The 24,381-nt window shown below is 28.5% G+C and overlaps 1 protein-coding gene and 1 non-coding gene across 2 annotated transcripts in view; one reads left to right on the top strand and one right to left on the bottom strand.

Annotated features, from left to right (window-relative positions):
• Positions 1 to 5,486: 5,486 nt before the first annotated feature.
• Positions 5,487 to 24,381, top strand: part of mol (dual oxidase maturation factor 1 mol) — a 69,154-nt gene continuing 50,259 nt past the window's right edge. The window contains exon 1 of the mRNA XM_089223987.1: positions 5,487 to 5,787. The gene's annotated coding sequence lies outside the window, so the exon portion shown is untranslated. The remainder of the gene's footprint in view (positions 5,788 to 24,381) is intronic.
• On the bottom strand, positions 15,781 to 15,854 carry TRNAT-AGU (transfer RNA threonine (anticodon AGU)). The gene has a single exon. It is a non-coding gene; the product is annotated as a tRNA-Thr (tRNA).

The following is a 24,381-nucleotide window of genomic DNA, read 5'->3' as shown; positions in this document are numbered from 1 at the left end:
TTAATCTATGGCAAAATTTACTAGTACTAGTAAGTAATAATAATTGTCCGATAAATTGGATTTTGAACAAAGTTCTCTACAGTTGTAGCACAAAATATATTCAGTGGTTGTAGTCTCATGTTGAGAATTCGGGATATTATTGTTTTTTCGTTATACATATACGGCAGCACTGCTTATTTAGCAAAAATTACCGCTTTTTATTTTATTTCACCATAAATATTAATGCATAGGATATATATTTTGTCTGTGTTACATTTTTAGATCTCTGTTAATACAATTTATATAGAAATTAGTGACAAATTACAAAGTATAATATTTATAGACCATTGATTATACCTAGATATATTTTACAAAATATACATTAAGATATTTTAGAATTAAAAATTCTAAATAAATTATGACCTAGTAAGTAAAAGAAAAATTATTTAATAGGTAATTATTATTTATTCTGTGATTCACTGATTCTTGATCCGAGATAATATTCAAGAGATAACAGAAACGATGAAATCGGGACAGATCACTACGTGTTAGGATGATAATATTATGTCTTATAAATAGGGTTTTAGCTGTTATAAATAATAATAGTACTTAGTACATTCAGTGGCGGCTCGCGGGGTTAACAGGATGTGGAGAGTGGGGACATACATTCTCAAAATAAATTATCATTATATTTATTTACTAATGAAAATATAATAATATACCTATATTATTAAAAGAAAAATATATATATATAATCTATATATTTATGTAGCTGATCCTCGTGCACTTCGTTGCCCGTTAAAAAATACCGACACTATATATGATTCAAAATACTTGTTTAATTAGTGTTTATACTTGGCTAGTCATAATCAAAACTTCCCGTGACAAATACCCGTGGATTCACCTTATTTATTTAATCTCCATAAAAGATTTTTAACACAGTCCTTTAAAATACAGGACTAAAATTATATTCAATCATAATATTTTATCGCATTTTTAGCTTTGGGAAATAATTTTTAAAATTGGTACCAAGTAATGTAATAACAAATTGCTAATTTCTTATTCTTCCTTACTAAATTGTATAACCAATGTCCAATAGCAACCATATAATACACAAACATATATTTAATATTATTATTATTTTTATAAAAATCTCGAATTTGTAATAAAAAAAGGGGAAACTTATCAAGATCTCATGGGATTGTGTAGCTTTCTGATGATAAAAAAATTTTAAAACCAGTTAAATGGTTCCAGAGATTAAACTGATCAAACGAATAATTTTTCTTTTTTATATTATATAACCCTTTTAATCCCTGTAGAGGTCGAATTTAAAAAAATCCTGTCTTAGGGGGTTTTTGGATTATAAAATGAATTTACTGACACGCAATTCCATACTCATATCTTCACAATGGTTGACTTAGGAATAAAGTAATAATGGTAAACTTTGCTACTTTAAAAAAAGGAGCATCCCTAGCATTTTACCTAACCCAGAATTTTTGCTTGGGGAGGGGATATATCCCCCCCCATGGGCTTTTTTTTAGTCTTCTAACGAGTGGATTTTGGATCTCTAGTTCATCAACATAAACATAATACATTTTTATTTATGACATCCCCCCCCCCCCATACCAAATTCCTGCGCACGCCACTGTGTATATATATGTGTATCTAACATAATAACAAAATTTTAAAATAAAACATTATCATTTATCATTGTTATACTATATTTTCTATAATAATGAGTAATTTAATGAAAAAATATTTTTATTTTTTTATTTTTATTTTTTTTTGGGGGGGGGGGGGCTTAAACCATAACTATCACTTAACTATGATCAGTGTGCAAGTGTGTGCTCCACAACACGAGCCACCAGTCGGTCCAGTCGCTGCTGAGCACATTACATAACTATTTGAATTTTATTTTCAATTATTTAGATGCTTTTTAATATTCTTATCTATCTCGATGCTAAAAAATAATAATATTAATATTAATAAAAATATATTATAGTAGGCAAACTATAATATTTTAACTTAGTTCGTGATTTTAACTGTGGGGGGGGGGCGAGGGGATATCAAACTTTTATCAGTCATGGATGAAAATAATATTGCCGTCGCTTGCTGTATTGAGTCCATGCTGTCAGATATACTGAAATTGAAAAAAATGGGAATGTGAAAATGGTGAATAATATTAATATTCTAATATGATAAACTAATATATAATATATTCTATGGCTAAAACAATTAAACTGATATTCACTCATCCAATACACGACGAAGAATTTTTCAACAACGATACTACAATACGCACAAAATTAAAAAAATCTTAAATGCCTGTATATACGGTGCAGTATACCGATATATTTCGTATCTAACCTGTATCTTACCTTGAATTTCTTGAATTAAAAGGTAAGCGAAACCATAATGTTATTCATTTTTATATATAGGTAAACACTGCATGACGTATTTGTCCAAGTACTGCATTATGGTATTAAAAAAAAGTACACTAGTTTAATAAATTTAGACATCAAAATATCACTTGAAAATAAAACTGAATTTATTGTTCATAAACATTTAACACTCGTGCATCACTTGCTGAAAAATAACTGGTGTTTTTTAAAATTTAAGTTCTGTTTAAGATTCATCAATCGCTTATGCTCAATTATTATTTATAAATAGTCTGAAGATCTTTTACTGCCTATACATATTTAATATGTATACCATTAACTTTGGCATTGAATTTCATAAAATAAAATCTGACAGTTTACAGAAAAATCATTTTCGCCAAATCCTGTAACTTATTTATTTATTTATTTAAACTAGGTGTTTTCGAGTTTCGATATTTTAAATAAATTTCCCTATAGTTTCACCCATATGAAATTATGAACAAACCGAACTACCGAACACACAAACACGAAAACAATAACGAGTGTATCAGTGATACCCATCACAGCGGAATAAACTAAATTGTATAACTAAACTCAAAACTTGTGCTGAAACTACATTCATTTTCTAGTACAAGATCTATGGTTGTTACACTATTTTGTATAGAGTACTGTAACCTCAAAATATCCTATATTACCATAATCATCATGTAATCGTTATTATTGGGTTATATTGTTTAATTATTTACCCATACAGATATAGTACTTGAAACTTGAAAGTGTCGGTTAGATAAGTAGTAAGACTTAATTAAGCGAAAAAATGGGTGCGCGGAAGAAACATTGTAAGCTTAAAAAAGTTTAAAATTAATCTTAAACTCCCTTCTTGTTGCTGTAACTTCTTTAATATCCGAAATCCCACTCTTTAAATTTGTAATTGTTTATTGTTAACTAAGTATCATTTTTCAAGCTTGTTATAGAATGTATAATATGCTTGAACATTTTAATTTTATTGTTTTTTTGTTTGTTTTTTACAATATTTTATTCAATCTGTTGTTAAAAAAGAGCAATAAGAACAACTGAGGTAATAAACAGTTTTAATAAATAAACAAAAAGTTTAAACAAACCACGTTATAATTTTTTGAAAAATAGGTAATAACATTTAATTTCAACGTAAGTAGAACGGGGCCATTATCAGATAAAATAGGAAACAAGATCGTGGTCTTACACTCTTAGACTACACCTACGTTTAAAATGTTTACATGTATGCAAATTAATCTGAATTTTAATTTATTTGATAATTTAAACACTAAAACATGAGATTCCCGCAAATAAGATATGTATTACGTAGATATTCTTAAATTATTTAAAGGAAAACTTATAAAAACAATAATTGACAATAATTATTGACTATTGTAGACGGTAAATACGTTATGAGCGACAAAGCCGCTATTGATTTGGACAAAACTATAAGATTAGCGTGTATTGGTATGAGTGAATCAGAAAAAAAATTTAAAAAAATTTAAGAAACAGGACATAATTTTATAGAAGAAATTATTATTGAGGTTTTTAATTGCATTGACGACGCTGCCAACACTGCTTTGCGCGTTATACTTGTACAATTTTAACTGTACCTATTATAAGGTATAGTAATGTGTATAATGTCATAACATATAATATATTGTGTATTTTTGTTTATGAATAAATTTAAATATATTGTTAACGTTTTCAATAAAATATAACTCATACACACAATAATATGCCAACGGTTAGGTTAGGTTAGGTTAGGCCAACGGTATATATAATACTACGATATAAGTACCTATATTATACTATATATTTATACATCATGATATTACGTATGAATCCGGTTGTGTTTTCCGGTTTCGATATACGCGACTAAAGTCTGGTATTGGAAGTGAATCGTAATTTAAGAGTGGTAAATGGTCATTGGTCTGATATTCATATAATAAATGACTATGTGAGTAAGTATATCATATTTTATTATTATAACGTGTTCCAACTATCCAACTTTCAGTGTTTATATTCATATTTTTTACTTCATCTGGTCAGTGGTCACGGATTTTTTAAGCGGATATAAGAGTTTTTGTAGGACATTTATGAGAAAATAAATATTTTTACTAACGCGTAGGCATCACATATCATACCGACGTTTATTATGGTATGATTCATATTATTAATATATTATGTAGATGTCAGTTATTTATCATTTAAAAAAAAAAGTTTTCGTTTGTTGCGTATTTTGAGGAATTGCTGTAAGTTATCGATTTATTTCTAAGACTTATGCATACACATTTGTATACTAAGCCGTCATCGATATTCCGATGTTTTCTATGCGGTGGGTAGCTCTCGCGATTTCTACGTTATAATAAGCGACTTGAATTATGTACGTAGGTGTCTTATGGCAGACAAAATAGAACTTAATATAAACATGTAAAATATGTTTTTTCTTTTAAAAAATAGTTACAATTAAAACGTTGATTGATTTTACCAATTTTTATTTGATAAATGCATATTTTAGTGTATTTATTGGAATTTAAAATCCATTTTTGTTTAGTTCGGGTATAGCGAAACAGAATCTATTAATTTTTAATTTCCAGTAGGGTTCTATAGATTAATTTCAAGTGGACAGTAGTATACATTGCAAATTCAATTTGTTCCTGAATAATTAAATTTTTGCGTCTACAGTATTCGATGATGTATCATACTATCATTATATTACAAATTTATAACACTAAAAACGATTTCGGTATTCGGCATAGAACGTTTGACACAATATGATATACTATTGTTTACCAATCAGTATAATTATCAAATATATTCATTTAAGAAATAATTTACCTACGAACTAGGATAGTTTAGTTATATATAATATTTAATAGCATTTACTATTTCAGTTAGGGATTTGAATAAAATAAGATAAAAATTAATTATCAATATAAAATGTATTTTTTTTTTTTTAGCAACTTCCTACAGCATAAGCTGTATCAGCTGTATTTTTGATTGTTGTTGGTTGTAATTACGTATGGTACATCTGCTTACAGCAAACCACTTTCACCGGCGAAAAGAGAGTGTGTGTGGACTAGCGGCGGCCCGCCTTTCGTCTTCACTTCCCGGTCGGTCGTCGTCGCCGTCGCCTGTACAGTGGTCCCGATGAATCACGGACCGGCAAAACGCCAAAAATCGTTCGGCAATAGTTTTTTTTTGAGTGTTCTGTGTATAGACATAAAAGTTTTTCTTCGAAAACATAATATGCTGTTTTTCATTTTAGAGTGCCGAAACATTTTACAATAGATTCATATAAATATGTATCGGGATCTGCAGTGTGCGCGAAACGTTTGGTGCTCCCATCAACGAGATGATCATCGCCGGGATAAATAACATGCAACGACTACTGGATATATACAGATATCAAGTACGTGTTTAGATAATTTGTATTTTTTATATGCTGTACTATGAACGTTTATTTCCTGGTTGCTTGAAATGCATTTTATGTGTTTACTCGTAGTTTAAATAAATATAATACTAGCTGGAATTACGAATATTTAATGAATAATAATTTTTTTTAAAGGATTCGTAATTTACATACCTATACCTACTTATAAATTAAAAGGAAAATTACGTACATATAAATATACATATAATATATTTAATGTATATCGTGATTCGTGGATCAGAGTTATAGTTATTGCTTACCTAATAATTTTTAATAATTTTTTTTTAAAACCCTGTTATTTATGTTATTTGTTGTACCAATATATAGGTATGTCTAATACAAAGAAACATCTAGGTATATATTATTATAATTATCTAGATGAAAATGTATAAATATTATACTTTATATGAAAGACGCCAGTAGACTGTACCTATAGATTATACCTATTATCTATAACCTACACAAGTGTAGTAAGGATTTTTCTGGAGGGGAGGGGGTTAATAATTTGTTGTAAGGGGGAGGTAATCCATCATAAGTTTTTCATGCTGCTTAGTTATAGGTAATACAAAAGAAAATTAAATGATTTTTAGCATGATTTTACAAAACACAAATAATACATCTTGCACGAAACGTTATTCTCTGAACACTAAAAGAATATTAAAATTTTCTTAAAAACCTTATAGGACTGCGGCCACCTCTGTCCTCCTTTTCATTGGCTTACACAGAGAGGGGCTAACGGGCTGAAGACCCCCTTTCCCATTGACCATTTTAATTATTATTATTTGGTTTTATATTATTTACCCATGATTTAATATAGTATAATCCTAAATCGTGTGTTGTTTACCTTATTATTACAACCATAGTCTATAAATATACATATAAATATATAACAACTATATATATGACTAAGAACGTATTTACTTTATTTTTCAAACTTTATCTTGAGACAACTATAGTGGTTTTATTTTCAAACCTCCCTCTCCCACCATTTAAAAATCCTGCAGAGTACACACCACTTCTATAGATTTCTAATACTGAAGTTTCTGTGGGTTATTACTTATTAGGTTCTATAGTAGGTACTTCATATTAGTATTATAGATAGTTACACATAATACAGGCATCTTCATAGCTGTACGTATCAAAATATTTTATGTCATATTTATTTTACTGTAGCAGTGCACACTTAAAGAATTACGTATATGAATTAGATGCCTATAATCAGTTTAAATGCAAATCTATCACTGAAAATAATTTAGACTTGTTAGTTGTTAATTATTATTCTGTATGAAATAATATTGTGAGCGTGTAGGAGATAGAAAATTTATAATTTTTTAAAGGTAAACCTGTATATAGTCATATAAGTATTTAAATTCTGAACTCTTTATTCTATGTATCCTAATAGTTAAAACTTATATTAAGTTTTAATAGTTTTGAATATTATAGGTACTTGGCAGGTTGGTAGGTACTTGGTAGTACTTATTACTTTTTAGTTTAGTATATTTTTTCGGATGTTTTCAATATATAAGTATATATTTCTATTAAATTAAAGTTATATTTGAATCAGACAACAATAATTTATTACACCTATCTAATGTAATATAATAAAATACATAACTAAAACTTTAAGTATTAAATGTTAAAATATAAATATATTAGGTAGGTATTTATTATTCCATAAAATAGTTTATTTTTCATTTCGTATAGTATATTATAATGTTGAGGTGTATATAATAATGGACAGCTTTAAAAATATATCAATTTGTTTTTGTTTAAAATTTTAACTTATAGTAACCTATAGTAACCTATAGTAATCCTAACCTTCGATACTAATTTTATGGTTATTTGCCAGTCACCAGATAAATGTAAATTGATATATCTTACTGTACGTACCGGATAATCGAACGGCCGCAGATTACCAAGATTCTACTGTATTCATTTAGGTATTTTCTAATGGGGTGGTGTGGCATTTTGATTATATGTATTATAATTTAATAGTACTCGTATAGTAAGGGTATATGTATCTAACGAGACCAATAAGGGCAAACATTTAAATTATTCACAATAAACTTAGCTCATGAAGTGTTTTAAAATCCATTAATTCAGCTTGTAAATAAGTTAAATAGATGTAGTTTATATTATATAACAATAATTATTCAACTAAATTCAAAACAATAGATACTATTGTAAGACTTTACTAATAACATAACATAATAAATATATTAATAATACTTCTAATAGTTTTTTTATCGTTTTAATGTTGAAATATTTTTCCTAATTTTATTTATTGATTATAAATAAAAACAAATTTATATACTTTCAAAATATACTTTTTACTGTCATCAAACCTATAAACTATAAGATTATAATAATAAATCTACACGCAATCGTTATGATTGCGCGTAGATTTGTATTTATTGGTAATTATTGTTTCATGTTAAGTTATTTAATAAAATGAATGACGGAAGTTAACAAAAATGATCAACTGATACGTTTTAATAACAGAATTATAACGTTGTAAAAATTAATTATATTCTCAAAGTATTTATATATTATGTGGGTCTCCAGCCGTCCTTCCCATAGGCGATCTTACGTAAAAACCACCGTTACATTTTTACAAGCTATTAAATACGCATTAAGATTATCAATCATAATGTAAAATCTATTAGATCGTATACCTGATAAAATTAAAAATCCTAGTTTACACGAAACGCGATTGTTTAATACGCGTGCATAATGAATGTAATACACTGTGTGATTAACCAATCATATTTTAATTTCATTATTTCAACAATAAATTTATCCAAATCCTGACTTAAGGAAATTTTAAGAATACTTATTAAGGAGCATAATATTTTTATATACATTAATTGAAAAAGAGAAAATACTATTTGACAGGTAACTACCAAAGAAAACAAATTCATACATCACCTATAATAACGGTTACGCGTTATGGATATTTATTAATATGAATAGGTACCTATAGTACCTATATTTATGCAAAATCACTATCATGTAATAGTACCAATATCATACTATATTTTTAAAAACTTAGAATTTTTCATTCCATCTATCTTTATACTGTATAGTAGGCCAACTTTTATTTTTCAAATGAGAATTAATCTCTTCTCCTGTAAATCGTTAAGCAGATGCCTTTTTCTTAAATTTGATGTATCTGTTAAAATTGGAATTCAAATGAATATTTTTGAATTATTTAATTTGTGCACTATAAGAATAAACTAACAGGTCCACGATAACGGGTTTGAATTATATGGAGGCTATAATGATTTTAAAATTATAGTGATTAATATTAATCTATTTTAAGTTAGCATTTTATGATTATTAAAAATTATAAGAGGATTTACAGAGCCGGATTAAGGATCAGAGCCTCCCTAGAGCAATATGGGTATTCTTATTAGGTTGTTAAAATAAAATAATATGTATTTCATGTAATTATGTTTATAATTATATATCTTAAAATATAATATTACTAGATTTAACGCTGAAAAAAAATTGTGCACAATATTTGATATTTTGTAAAATTTATATTTCGGCCCCAAAAATTTGCCACCCTTGAGCAAAAGCTCTTTTTGCGGCTATGTTAATTCTGCTTTAAGTATATGTAGGTAATCATAGCTAAATTAAATATTACATATAAGTTTTTGTTTTTATTAAACTATGGGCTATTAAAATTTTTAGTTAGAGTGAAGGTATATGATACATTTTAATAACTCAGAAACTATTCGTTAAAATTTTAATTTAGTTATGACAAAATGTTGAAAAAAACCTTATTAGTTTATAATGAAAAACGTTGGTTTTAACATTTAAAACAATTATTTTTATTACATGGTACTTTTTAAAGGATATAAAAATCAAAGAATTTGATAATTCAGTCCGTAATATTATAGTATATTTAAAAATTCTAAAAATAAGAATATGAACAATATATTCATTATTAAAGAAAATATTAGGGGTGAGCATGCTTGGGTCATTTGGTGAATCACTCTGTATATTATATATTATACACGTTGATTATTTATTTGTTCCCATGAGCATACTGTTATAAGGCAAGTAAGGTATAAATGTAGAGCAACGTTGTGATTCCGGGAAAGCCGATCATTGTATTAAAACTCTGGGCCGATGTATTTGGATTACTTACTAATTAATTGATAATGTTTGTGATGTATTTTGGATGACATTTTGACTGCATTAAGTTGTACACACGACTTTATTTATCTATCAACATTCTTATAAAATAAGTTTTTATATTTTTATACTCTGAGTGGAGCGAAGAATATATTGATTCTATAGTGATGTGTTAAAAAAAATGAGTTACTCGTCAATTTTTTAGGCAGTAAAAATGCTTTTATTTTCTATTTCATCATATTTTCTGGTAAGAAAGTGAATCTAGTCGGTATCTATCTATCTAAATATATATATAATATATATATATAATTATTGACATTTATGATAATATAATATGTTATATATTACCTGTAGTACGGTAATTTCCCGGGCCGAAATTGATAGCCAATTCGTCACTGCCTGTGTTTTAGTATCAATGGATAAGTGATAAACATCATCCCGTCAAATATTTCTCAGCACTATTAGGTATATAATATCATTGTAAATTCATTTGTATGTATGTAACGTATAATATGTATACCAAATTGTCTGCTTAGAAGTGTCTGACACGTAAATAATAATTGGTCAGTTTATTTTTAGTATAAAAGGTTTTTGATTTGTACTCATCTGTATGAATTTAATACATCATTTTTTTATTATTTATCCGATACACCGCGTGGCTGTGCACGATGACGTTCAAGTGGGAATTCATGATTGTACATATAGGTTACGTGTTATTATTGTTATTATTATTCACGGGTCATTAAAATATTATATTCGACCACTAATGGACACTGGCTGCGCGGTGACGTATATTTGCATAACAATCGCGTGCATATACATATTTTGGAAGATACTCGGTTGCAGTTGCAGGTTCGTCGTGACGGACGCCGGAGGAACTTGTCGAAATAATACAGCCGTTTAAAATAGCGTGCTTCACGATTTTTCTATTGTCAAGTCACGTAATCGTTCGCAATCACTGTGCACCAGTGTACAACGACGACGATGACAACGATGTGTACTATATACATTATAATATGCACAAGGTATACGCCGTGTACATACCTATAAAAATAATATTATTATTATAAAAGCGGATGGCTATATTATTTCGATTGGGGGGATTTATTTCTTTAGAAATTTCGGCAAACGATTCCGACGACGGCTGTGTGTATAATAGGTATGATGACGATATATTATATAACACTTCACGACTTTCTGCTGCAGGTATATTAAAGCAGCTGTATATGTATGATATCAGCACGTCTCAAAATTACCGAGTCGGTGTAGGTATATAGTCCAAAGCGTCTCGTTCGTGACAAATCAACAGTTTTGAAGGCGGATTTTTCAACAGTAATCAGCTAGGTATACGAGAAAATGCCGATCTAACGTCATAAATTAAAAAAATATATATATATCTTAAGAGATATTTTATACCAGGCTTTTGGGATGTATTTGAATTACAAAATCTTTGTAAATTATATTATACATATAGATATGTAGATAGTATTTGGAAGGTTTCTAAGTGAATTATAAATACGAATAATATTTCGATTTTGTGACTAAGTATATTATACATAATATTATTATCATATGTTTGTTGAGTACCTACCAATAACAATAATATGTAATAATAGTATGTTGTATATAGACTATATAGAGCTTTACGGCTTTCACGTGCCATTAAAATAATGATACGTTACTGCGCCAGACAATAATTTATTATTTGTATTACGTAGATCGAGGTGAACTCAATATATATATTTATGTATAATATACGTATATGAAACAGCATCAGCCAGGCAGTATCCTTTTATATTATATAGGCGTATATTCGTTTTGCCTGCCAAATGTCGATTTGCGAGAAAGGTCATTATAAATACCTATAATCTAATCATTCTAATCTAATTCAATTCTCACTGTTCGTGACAGTCGAATATGCGAGTATAACGGTACGGTATGCCGATATAATAATATACAATATGCATGCATTTATATTATATTATGCATTTATGTAGTATATACTTCATCAACGGTATATATTACATGTATGATAGAACTCACACAGTCACATTTATAAATTACGTATATAAAATGCTTGTTATAAATAACTGATAAAAACAAACAATATTGTAATAGATTCTCGATACCGACGATGCCTATTCATCTTTACGGTACGGATTAGTGATAACAAATACTTATACTCGAACAATCAAAAACTACGTAGGGACTAAAGGCACTATAACTTCTAGGTATAAACAAAAAATCATTTTATACAGATTTTATGTAACACAATCTGTACGCGAGTACAGCTTTTTTACGTTCACGGCGTTAAACTATTTTAACACATTTAAAACGGGTTATTTATTTATTTCTCACTCTATATATAATACCAATTATATATTATATTGATGTTATATAATTTGCGGTCAACATCTCGGGTAAAATAATTAAAGTAGTACCTGAGAGTGGTAGACGATGATGGTGAGACACGTCTGTAACACCGTTGCTCTTCAGTCTTATACAATCTGGCGGAAGGGGGAAAGTGGTTCAATTTTTTTTTTTGAAATTTAACTCTTGAAACTATATATACATAATACTTGACTTCTTGATTTTTATTATTTTTAACAGTAATATAAATTTTTGGTTATATTAAAAACTTCTGAAAGTTTTACTATATTGTATATATATATGACAACAATGATCAATATAATCATAAATACATATATAAAAAAACCAAGGTACACACTTGCTAGGGGCCCGCACCCTCGTTTCCCCATTATAAATACGCCACTGTTCTCCGGTGCAGTTTTATTCATCTCGGTATACATAATATTATAATGTGTCCATTCCACCGGCAGAGATCGAGAACACCTGAACACTCATAATATAATCTCGAACAGCAGCAGCTCCCCACGTGGTTATATTATTCGACACGTTTAAGACACATATCATTGTCAGTGGTTGACTTGGAATTAAAGTAGTAGAGGTACTCTAGCTACTTTTAAAATGTAACGTCTCTATATAGCATTTTAATAAAACTTACATAACCATGGTGGTGGGGGATCGCCCCACACCACCCTTTATGGTCGCTTAAGAAGCATAATAAATAATTAATAAGAAACACGTATCAATAAACATATAAATCATAATTTATTAGGTGTAACCGTGTAACTTAAGGTTCACTTCATATTAGAATTAGATAGCAAATTTTATACAATAAAATTACAATTCACATTTTCAAATACATTTTTGTATTTAATTTTAATTAATAGGTAAGTTAAAAGTTTACATTACAATCCGTCCCATGCGTTCCCCTCTAAAAAAGAAGTAGGGGTACGCTGCAGGCGTATCCAAAAAATTAGTTGAGGTACTCAGCCCCCCCCCCCCCCCCAAGTCAACCATTGATCATTGTGCGTCCATATGACGTATATGTAACATTGTTATGATAGGCGAACACATCAAGACGAATCCCCGATTTGTTCAGTGGGATACATATTATTGTGAGGCACCCACACACGGGATTCGTATTATTTTATCTTGAACTACACAGATGTCACCAGTGGCGTAGATACGATTTTTTTCTGGGGGGGGGGGGGTTTTAAATATTATATTAATGATACAAAATTACAAGTTATTAGTTAAACTAAAAGTCATTTTTATTTTGTTTCGAATTGATATTAGTTATAATTTTATAAATAGTTTTTATAGTTTTATATTAATATAGTTTGTTATAATAATTTATAAAATAAAATCCACTCGACGTTTGTTTTTAGATAATTCGTCCAACACTTCCTTTGCATCCACTGATATTGAACGATGAATGGACAACATTGCCAATCCATTTAATCTTTTCTAAAAATTTAAAATATCATTCATATTTTTATTTAATTAAATATACAGTTCCTATATATATTATATTATATAAATACCTCTGACATTGTATTCCTTAGGTACGTTTTAATTCTCTTCAATGATGAAAAAGATCTTTCGGATGAAGCTGTTGAAACAGGGAGAGTTGCTAAAATCTGTAGTAATTTATGAATATTTGGATACTAACCGTTATCGCTGTTTTTGTCAATTTTATAATTGGTTACTAATTCAGTAATACTTATCGAGGCATCGCTATGATAAAATTGTTATCGACGATAATTATTTGTCGGGCTATATAATTTATTATTCGTATCGTCGGCAAATTGCCGAAGTCTCTTAACGCAACAATTTTCGTTCATTGTATGAACAAATAAATAATGAAAAATGCTCTAAAAACTAAGAAAATGCACTAAAATCGTCGAAAAATGCAAAAAAAAAATATTGCTTTAAAATAATCAGTACCTATCACAAATGATAAAATGCCAATATAAAAAGACTTTCGTTTTTGGTGGTTGGGGGGGGGGGGTGGAAACCCCTTACACCCCCCCCCCCCCCCCGTAACTACGCCACTGGATGTCACGATTTGTGAGTCAAAAATTGTGACGTTTGAATAACACGTCCCGCGTATAAACTAGGTAGGTATAGTAAAATATTGTAAATTGTAAGCTAGGCACCTATATGTTATATTATTATGTACTAAGCGACTAGACGTTTTCCTCGGAGATCGATATCAATCACTTTTATATTTACTATATATTATTTAAAATTAGTTAACCGATAATGCGTACTGTCCATTGCATAAGTCCCGAACATAATATTACGAATATTAAATTATTGTTATTTTTAATATAATATACTGCTGGTTAGTGGTTTGTGTCGCATTTGACGCGTCGTAGTTTCAAGAATATAATATTATAATTTATAACATGTGGGTAATTGATTTTTTTTCTTTCTAACGTATAACGCCAATACCTACAACCTACTCTTCCCTGTAGAATTCAAAGTAACACTGTCTGATTTAGATGATGCTTGCGATATTTATCATTTTTTTAATCATACAAATATTTTTTAATTATTTATTACCTATTTAAAATATTATCTTCTATATCTATCCATCTTTCTCAAAATGTCGATGTATAAAATGATGAATTTCGAACATCGAAACAAAGCTTTGTTAGTTATCGCATATTATGTAGATTAATTAATTTATATCGTATAAGAATTTAAATGTTAATTAAATTAGCTATCTAGTTAATACATAATATGGAAAGTAAATATACCAAATGAAAAAAAAATAGTATGCCACTATTAAATTTAAGACATTATAATAAGTAATAATTATTGTACTGTATAAATAAAATAAAACTGTTTTGTTGTAGATGTTTAAGTGAGAAAATTAAATAATATAGAATAGTATAAAGTTTGAAGACATCAATTAAATAGTGTAGATGTTTTATACTGCAAACAGCTCTAAAGTCGAGTGTATATTGTTAATTAATTGATGTGACATTTTATAATTAGCTTCAGAATATCCTAAAGATAAATTTTTGATAAAAAATGATACATTTTTAGTTTTAAAAATAGTAGTTTTGGCCAGCTAAAATTTTCTTTTATATCGCTGTGCGTCGTGAAAATTATTTGACTGTTTTATACTTTTATGTGTATAATATAACCCGTGGGTAATGCGATTTAGCCTAAAAATAATTTTTTAGAAAAGAATCCAATAATAATATACTAGCTAAAATATAATATTTTAATAATGGATAACAATTGTTTTAACAGTGAACACGCATTATGTTATAATTACGTTAATATGCGTATTTAAAAATATTAAATTAACGTATTTTAGATTTATGACGAAAAAAAAATATTTTTATTAATTTGTATAAAGATAGTTTTTAAATAAAGTAAGTTTTAAAAGTGTTTTAACATGTTGAATCAAATTTTTTTTTATGTTCATGAAAAAAAAATGCAAAAAGGCTCCGGGGAGATTCGAACTCCCGATCTCCTGTTTACTAGACAGGCGCTTTAACCAACTAAGCCACGGCGCCGTTGTGCTTAGCTGAAGAAATATTAACTATATAAAGTAATTGAACACTAACCGTTCTGTTATACATTAGAAGCTGAATGCATTTTATTTTTGAGTAAGTAACTGTAATAGATTTATGAAAATAGATATTTGAATTCAATATTAGTGATTAAAAATTGCACTCGTTTTATTGATTGTAAGCATATAATTGTGGTTGAAAATCGTTTTGTAATGAATTAAAATTATTTTTAATAGCAGACGGGTATTTTATTTTATTTCACTAAGTGTAAAGTGACATTAAAATATACATTACATAGGCATAATGCACAATTTTTTTAACATAAATAAATTCTTTACTTCCCTAACAAAAATGCACCATATTATTTTTTTTTGCATTTTATGAAATAGGTACTAAGCACCTATAGATATTATAATAATTTGTATATAATTTTTCAGATTACTTATTAGGTAGGTAATAATAAATTTAACTTATAACTACTGTAACCTGTAACTCGTTTTATAATTATTTAAAATCAAAAAACTTATGCCCGTATGCATAGTCCTATTGTTATGTGTCACATATAATTGCTTATGTGACCAATAACTAAGTGGCCCATTTTATTTTTATGTAACCCTTAACTATTTTTATGTACCACATAAATTGTGTCTTGCATAAACGATATTTATGTATTCCATAGTCTTTTTCTTTTATGATCATAGTTTACGGGTTTAAAATTTATTCATTCATTTTAAAATTTATTTCTTGTTAATTATTTAAAATTATTTAACTGCATGACAAATTATGTTATCTAGTAATATAGTAGTCAGCTTAAAATTAAAATATCCACAAACTCAAAAAAAGTTAAAAATCATTAATACCACTCCAAGATAATGAATGTTGTTTACTGCTGAACAAATCACCTAGTTAATGAGTCAGGAATCGGTAAGATATTTGAAAAATATTATCTACCTATATTCTATAGTGTAGTGTGTATACTCACTATCAATCTGAGGTGTTCTCATACATACCTAAATGTTTACAATATGATAGATGGTGGATGGTGTATAATAGACTTTTAGTATTTAGTATTTTAGTGTATAAGATATATAGATTTTGCATTCACTGCAAAATGACAAGTGTCAGAATTCAGAAACAATGATTGGTTTGGTTACCTTATATGCTTAATGCTTATTGCTTATATCATTATTACTTATTATATATTATTAAGGATGAAATGTATATATCAAATTATTTGATTGATAGAACCAAAATATACATTTTTTTATATAAAATGTCAGCATGTATAGCTAGGTGTAGGTAGCCACTAACCAGGTAAGGTTCCCATATATTATAATAAATTTATATATAACTTGATCACCTCACAACGGTCAGTTGTCATTAAATTCCGTTGAATTGTGAAATCATTATTGCGACTGCATACATCTGTTAAATTATATTCTCGTATCTACGATTATTATGTTAGGTATAATACATCATAATTATTTGGTTTCGTGGAGTTTTTATCAAATGGTCGACCCTCGTAGTAGTCGTCATTGTAATATTACAATTTGAAGAGAACAATTCGACGCCGTGACCCGTTAAACAGCGGTATAAAACAAACATAATATTATTAGGTGTAGAATACCAGTTTTATTTGCTCTAGGCGATTGTAGCATCACTTTAATACTGCATAATATATTGGACATTGGTAAGCAGATCATAGATACTAGGTAACTACAATCAGTGGCGTATCCAGGTTTTTTTTCGGTGGAGATTATTAAAAAAAAATTTATATATGAAATAAAAAACTAGTTTAAATTAATTCGTTTATTTAACTTAAAAAAAAATTAATTTTAGATCATATATTTTCTATTTCTTTTTTTAGTTTATTTTCCAGTATTCTTAATTGAATCCCACCAATCATAGGCACGAATAGGGGGGATAGAGGGGCTTAGTCCCTAAGAATTACTATAGCCCCCTCCCCAAAACAAATCATTTTACTACATAATACACATTATTTAATTTAAAAGCATCATAAGAGTATTCAGTATCCTGATCTGAGCTACAGCTTCAGCCCCCCAGATTTCAAACACTATTTGTGCCTATGCGACCAATTAACAGCTTTGAAATTTTTTTTTGTTTTACACAATTTTCAAAATGTTTCACGTGAAATTAAAATTATATCAACATTTTTTTTATTAAATAAACACATTTTTATACATGTAAAATACTAAAATGTAATGTACTAATAGGCATAACATCCTATAATATCAATATAAAAAAGCAGGTAAGTAAATCGCTCTGCAGTACAGGAGGTTACAATTAGTGGGTTACTGTAATGGATGGTATTAAATTTGAATTCAATGATGTAATATCATTATATACGAAAAATGATTCTGAGTGGAGACGGTTTATCAGTCTAGGATATGTTATACTATTTTAATTATATGTATTGTTATAATTTCAAAAAAAACAAACATCGTCCGTAATTATTTAATATTATAAAATCATGAAATCGTATGTTTCGAAAAATTATCTCTCTAAAGTACCAGCTCAAGAACATTACCTTTCAGAAAAGATGCTACACTTGATACTTTTGAGCAAGTTTAGAGGAAGAAAAGGTGTATACAGAATAAAAATAAAAATAAATAAACATCATTGTAAAACCAATACATTCCTCGCTCCACTTAGAATCTAAAATTAAATTAAAAACTATTTTAAGTGCATTTTATACTATTTTAATTACAATATGTATAATAATATTAATATTGTATTAATAATAAAAAAAAAATTTAGATTTTTATGATAAAGTTGCCAACAAATTTATAAAAAATGATAGACTAATGGACATCTCATTTGGTAGTACAGTATCGACTTCGGAAATTTTTTTTTTTATGCAGGCCCAAAATAATTAAAAATATTGTTTTGGGATTTTAGACTCGTTTTATATTAATTGTTTAAACAACACGTATGGCTCGACTAGTGAGTATTAAGCAGTGAGTAAAACACTAAAATATAATATTAAACACATTGATTGTAATAAATAATAAAGATAAGATATGCTCGTCGGCCGTAGCGAAACATATTAGACGAAACGGGAAAATAAAATGAAGGTATTTACAGTGTCACTGCCATGGCATAAATAGAGCTTTTATTATATAAAGTATACACACTATACACTGTACTGTGTAATAGCACTTTATCCTTTTTCCAAACTATTAGTGTTTTTTTTTAAGAATTTCGGGGGGGGGAAGGTTATACTCCCCCCTAGATACGCCACTGACTACAATGATCCGGTTCGAAAACGTAGAATTGAAGCGAGATTTTCGTCGATATTTGTGAAACGATAACTATGATAATATGTATATTCGTTCACATAGTATTTTTTTTACTTACTCGCGTATAATGAACTATTAAAGGTAATGGATTTCGAGAAAACAAAAAAAAAAAAATAGATAAACTATATGAAATAAGAAAATCACTTGTTAAAACATCTTCATCACGTTAAAACATATGAATATGATATATTATAATAAAATAGTACAATAAAGTAGTTATTAATTAACTGTTATTCAGGGAAAAGTTTCTATATCCATATGGATAAGTTTTCCGTTACCTACTTGAGGAATTGAGCAATGGGCATTATTATTTCAAAAGAGATATGTCAATAAAAAGACACATTTACAACTGATATAATATTATTTTTACATTTTGATTAATAATAATGTATGTACTCGAGTAATTTACTAAAGCGTATGATTTGAAGATGATTGATAGTATATGAATGCTTTTTTTGAAACGATAACGTCGAACAAATTGCAGTGCTGTGTCATTTTATAATAACTTTATTATGTAATAGTTTTTTAGGCCTAGCTGAAAATTTAATAGAGATGCTGTGTTGGTCAATCATAAAGTGTGTATTTATACTGTATATTTTTTCTTAAATGTTCTGATTTCTGTGTTGAATGTAACGAAATATGTTACGACTGCACGCTGCAGAAATTTGCAGAAGACATGATCGAAGGACACACTTAAACATATTAAGTATATTTACCTAATAATGGCTTATCTATATAATATATACATAATATATATATAATAAATACGATCACGCGATCTAATTTCTTCCCGATCGTTTTTTACGCGCTTTGACACGAATTAAATACACGTACCTATTAAGTATAATATGTATTGTATAGTACTAAATATAGTATATATATGTATACCTACACCTACAGCTAATCGTTTCCTTTGTGCGCGCAAACCTTCCGTCACGTTTTTTCATTTCGTAAATCTCATTTTAAGAGCTAATTGCGTTTGGGTGTATTATGCAAAAAAAAAAAATAATAATGTATTACTCCCTTTCCAGCCTATAATTTACATATATATATGTATATACACCTCTGTAATAGTATGTATATACATTTTTTTTTAATATTAATTTTATGATGTTATTACGAGTATACTTCGTTGTGACGGGGGTCAGTCCTTCACCCGGCGACGGTGGCGACGACGACGACGACTCGGGCCGATGTGCGCGCGATGCTGCGATATAGGTACTGCTGCAGTATAGTTATATACTACGTAATATATATATATTCACTAACTTTATACCACGCAGGAAATCTGGCCGACCTCGACGTTCCTGTACAACAGTCGTAGGTATACTGTTATTATTATTTTTATACACTGCAGCTGCATTACAATATATAGGACTTATAAGCTGTGATGTGTATACACATATAATAGGAGGTATATTTCTATATAAACACTGATTTTTTTTTATCTTTTACAGGTGTTTTTTTTTTTTAATTTTTATTATTTTAATATTTATTCTTTTTTTTCCACACACGATAGACGCGACCAGTCGTTCGTGACCAAGGATGACGATGTTGTGATATCGCATCATAACGTGTGCAATACGGTATTTTTATATTTGTATTATTTTAATTTATCGAAAAGTCGCACATGCTGCATAAGTTATTGATGTCATAAATTTTTTATAAAATATTTACACGCGAATCAACATACTGTGTAGTTTGTTTTTTTCAACGCTGCAAGTTGCAATATTGTGCATGGTCTTGGTATACCTATTTTTATTTGTTTAAAAGTTTTTCCTACATGATTTAAATTTCAAAATATAATAATTGTTTGCATGCAATACGCAGTCTATACCCTATCGCAATTTATTATATATATATAACCTAACTACATTTTAAGTGATTTTTAATTTTAACAATGACCAGCTATGTAATATTGTATGGGGTGGGATTTTTAGTTTTGAGATCTATAAACTATAATAATGTATAGGGTTTTGAACAGAAAGCTTGTTAGCATAACAATTCGCCGTTTTAAGAAATCTTAAAAAAAAAAACCCAAACATTGACCGAGTATGTTGAGTGGTTCCCGTCAAACTACATAAATCACCCTGCTGTATATATGTTTCTATGATATGTAATACGCGGCATACGCTACAACTGCTACAAGACAATTTACTAATATATATAATATATTATGATGCATAATTTCATGTTATGTTGGCAACTGCATCGTCATCATCTCATCTCCACCAAGAGGAATTTCATCGGCGGACATAAACGCGACGGTCGTCGAATTCGAAGGCAAAACTTTAATAATATGCTATACGTTATACAGGCATGCGATTGGGATCGCGGCCGTCCATCCATCTCTAGTTTGGATGAGTCGTCATCGCAGTGGTGCAACGGTCAATGACAATATAATAATAATAACAATAATAATAATACCGGCCCCCAAACTGATACACTGATATGTACTTGATAGGTACAATAATAATAATAATAATAATATTATATTATATTAAATGCAATCATTATATCGAGATAATTACGCCGAGATAACGACGCGTGTATAATAATAATATATGCAAGAAACGATACTATTGTGCAAGCGCATGCGGCTATTACGTCAAAAGTAGTACGCATGTATATAGACGTATAGTGTACCTAGACATCTAGGTATACATATTATATAGATGTGTGTGGGTACCTATATATCAGCTATTTATTACGAAAAGAAAAATATCAAATTGGCGGTACAATATTACTATTATTATCACTAAAAAACTCACTGAACCGTCTTCGACTGCCTCGTGCGCTACAGCACCTGTACATTATGGATCAAAAAATAGATACACTGACGTATAATTATTATTACGCGAATTACAAAACTATTTAGTATATAGGTATACATTATTTTGTATGTATACCGCGGCATTCGCACGCGATTGGCACATATACCTACCGAAAACGCGTGAAATCATATATATAACATACATAATGTTATTATACGGGTAGGTAAATATACTCGTCGTAGTTGACATATATACGATGTACATGGTATATATAAATCGCATAACGAGTATATATGGCCTAACACAATCTAACCTAACGTCCTATACTGGCCGTGTACCGTTTACCAAATAATTTAAATAACAGTAAAATATATACATTATTATCTGTATACATAATATTATAAATTTATAAATGAATATACCCATACAATAAATACCTTTATATATATATATGCAATCATATAGAGCTATAAACTAAGTAATTTTGACCGAGTTTATAGATCTACCTATATATTATGAATATTGAATGCAATACATAATAATTAACCGGCTGATTGATTATATTATAATATATAATATTGTTATCTATATAAATATAGTAATATGTATTGTTCACCCCATCACTCGGTCCTACGCTATATGTTTTTTACGATTGACCAGAAAATGTCTCGTGAATTCGTGATTAAATTAAATATATTATGTATAATTGGAGCACATGAAACATTGGGATAATATTGAATCACTGAATATACTATATATTACATTCCTACCCTACAGTACAACATAGTACAACAATAAGACGGAGACTTTAGTTCTGAATCGTATAAACTCAGTATACACTATATATATACTCGTATATTATACTCAGCGCGTCAGAGCCCAATCAATTTAAAAAAATCCATTTGTTGTCTTTTGAACGGATTTGAACGCTTTTCGTGTATGCTAAAGCCGAAATTGTGCAGATGAAACATAGATGATATACAGGGTGATTCTTTTATCAAACAACACTCATTATTTCAAAAACTATGGATTTTTTTCAAATTTTTTTTTTTCAAAATTTTAGAACCATCTTGTTCTAGAACTATATATTTTTTTAAATATATTCACCCTTATATTTATCAGGTTAACCATTATCAACTTTTGATTTTCAAATGACAACCTATACTTAAAATTTCATAAACTAAAAAGGCTATTTTTTCAATGAATTTTCATTTTTCGTTAATCCGTTTACAAGATATAGCCTGCCAAAGTTGGGTGGTTTTGGGTGGTGTTTGTGTGCTATAGGTGTATGTTAGGTGGTATTTACACACAAACACCATATAAGTGTTGTTTGATAAAAGAATCACCCTGTAGATTCAAACTTTTTACAAAACTAATTTTAACAACTACACACATTTTATACGGTTACGTTTACCACGCTTAAGCAATTATATCGTACTGAAAACTATGTTTTAATTATATAGAGGTTGATTTGTATATCAGTTCTCATGTTATTTTTGTCGGTAATAGCAATTTGCTATTAGCAAATGGTTAAGTCGTTTATAAATGAAAATCAAGATCAACACACAAACCTTTACAAACAAAAATAAAATAAAAAATACATAAAAATGTAAGTCATTTATAAGTACACAGTATACACACGGTGTAGTTACATAGTAACTAGGTACCTGCACTGTAGTTTGTTATGTGCAATATTTCGTGCAAATTCGAAGTTAAAATTTGTATTGTTTTCAAAACAATAAATGGAATTAATTATGTCGAATAGAGGGAAAAATATATGTTTTAAAGCAAGGTCGATAGACATTAGACATTAACACGAATGCATTGTATACTATGTTGTTCAATACGCAGGAGACAGGACTTCAGACTTATTAAAAAACGAAGATAGCAAAATAATGAAAATACGTATTATAAATACTGAACACAAATAGTTTACATTTTCTACATGTCTAAGCTGCAACTGCCGTGCAACAAGCATTGTTCTATACAACCTATTACGTTAATAATATATTATATTATTAATAATCATTATTTTCCATTACTATTTTAAAGTTTTATGTGTATCGGGAGTTTGTTCGATTGATTGTAATCGTAATTATTATGGATTACTGGATTAGGTTAAGTTTTATACAGCATTGTTGAACCTATAAACTTAAACTATATATCTAACTTAGGTCTATAATCAACTTGAAAACTTATTACATATATTTAATTATTATTTATTATCAACCAAATTTCTCGAGATATTGATAACATTATAACAATATGTATTATGTATATTATAATAATGTGTTATCTTATTCTATGAAGACTTAGTTACTATTATCTGACAAAGACAGATATAATATTGTGTCATCGTAAACTGATAAGTTATGTGATATTGGTTTTATCTCTGTTCTCTATGGCTCTGCATCTTTACATTATTTATTTTCGATT

Source organism: Diuraphis noxia, unplaced genomic scaffold, assembly GCF_037042655.1.
Source record: "Diuraphis noxia isolate RWA-SAM2 unplaced genomic scaffold, SU_Dnox_SAM2 contig0003, whole genome shotgun sequence".
NCBI classification, from domain to species: Eukaryota; Metazoa; Arthropoda; class Insecta; order Hemiptera; family Aphididae; genus Diuraphis; species Diuraphis noxia.
This window is presented reverse-complemented; position numbering and strand designations above follow the sequence as displayed.